Source organism: Pteropus vampyrus, unplaced genomic scaffold, assembly GCF_000151845.1.
Source record: "Pteropus vampyrus isolate Shadow unplaced genomic scaffold, Pvam_2.0 Scaffold1000000789, whole genome shotgun sequence".
NCBI classification, from domain to species: Eukaryota; Metazoa; Chordata; class Mammalia; order Chiroptera; family Pteropodidae; genus Pteropus; species Pteropus vampyrus.
In genome coordinates, this window is record NW_011915191.1 from 1 (window position 1) to 1,745 (window position 1,745).

The window sequence follows — 1,745 nt, forward strand, 5'->3', positions numbered from 1 at the left end:
TCATCACTTATGATGAAATCCCAATAATACTAACAGCTGATTTCTTAGCAGAAATAATTGAAGACAGAGGCAATGGAATAATATATTTTAAGCGCTTAAAAAACTGTTATCCAAGAATTCTATATCCAGTAAAGCTATCTTTCAAAATGAAGATAAAATAAAGACTTTCACTGCTTTAAAAAATAATGGATCTATGGCCATGCTACCCTGAACAAGCCCAATCCCGTCTGGTCTCGGAAGCTAAGCAGGGTCGGGCCCGGTTAGTACTTAAATGGAAGATCACCTAGGAAGACCAGGTGCTGTAGGCATAAAAAATAAAAAAATAAGAGATTGTAAGCTGACAAGGTCCTTGCAATCTGTGAGGTCAACCAAGGGTTGCCTCACCTAAAAATATTAAAAATAAATAAAATTTTTTTAAAAAATTAGATAAATAAATAAATTAAATAAATAAATAAATAAATAAATAAATAAATAAATAAATAAATAATGGCATAATCTATTGCTACAAGACTTACCTTACAGGAAATATTAAAGAAAGTCCTTCATACTGAAAATAAGTAACCCCAGTCATTAACTTGAATTTGCACACAAAAAAACAAATAGCTCCACTATGGGTAATTTTGCATAAAACAGTACAAATACATATTTTTCTCATTTCTTTTCACATGTAATTTTAAAAACAATTGTATACAATAATATGTATATGAAGTAGTATCGGGCTCATCATTTGTAGAAATGTAATAAAGGTATAATATACTTATCAATAATAACACAAAGCTGGAAAGGGGGAGGAAAGTTACTACACTTAAGGCAACGATTACAGATGATAAAGGAATAACTATAACAATGCATTGTTGAGTTTGTAGCATTAATAGCTATAGTATATGTAACATAATAAAAATGAATGAAATGGAATCTATATAGTAATAATGGCTCTATGTGTAACTGCAGTTAAACAAGTGTAAGTCTGAAGCTGATTTTGATAAGTTAAGATGCATATAAACTCTAGAGCAACATTAAAAATAAACTCAAAAACTATAGTGAAACATTATTAGAGAAACTAAAATCCTACATTAGAAAATATTCACTTAATAAAAAATAAAGCAGTAAAGGAGGAATAGAGGAATAAAAAATATATGAGACATAAAAAACAAAAACTAAAATGTCAGTTGTAAATCGAACTATATTAACAATAGAATTAAATGTGAATGAATTAAACAGTCCAATCAAAAGTTAGTGCTTATCATACCAGATTAAAAAACAAAACAAAACAAAACAAACAAAACATGATTCAACTATATGCTGTCTACAAGAGACATACTTTACATCCAAAGATAAAAATAGTTTGGACAAATGGAAAAAGACATAAAATATATGAAAAAAATAAGAGAACAGTGTTTCCATGTAGCTAATGAGATTAAATATTACTTATAGATGGCATCATCCTTTTACCTGGGCAAGAGAGATAATACTTTAGAGGCCCCAAATATCATGAAAAGAAACAAAATTAACAAACATGTGAATACCTCTGTGACAACATCCATCTTAAGATTAATGCAGTTCAGGCCCCAGGCAAATGCTTCTCTATATTTCTTGCCTTATATCCCCCAAACAAAGGGTGATTGCATGTAAAGGCCATTAAGGTTTGTGAGTTGTGCCACAGCCAACATCAGAGACAGATTCAGCTTCAGAACACATGGAGATTTTAATCAGTGGAAACACTCAGGCAAAATAAGTAAGTATGA

The 1,745-nt window shown here is 30.0% G+C and overlaps 1 pseudogene; it reads left to right on the forward strand.

The window, feature by feature from the left end:
* Nucleotides 1-189: 189 nt before the first annotated feature.
* On the forward strand, nt 190-308 carry LOC111735435 (annotated as a pseudogene).
* Nucleotides 309-1,745: the final 1,437 nt, after the last annotated feature.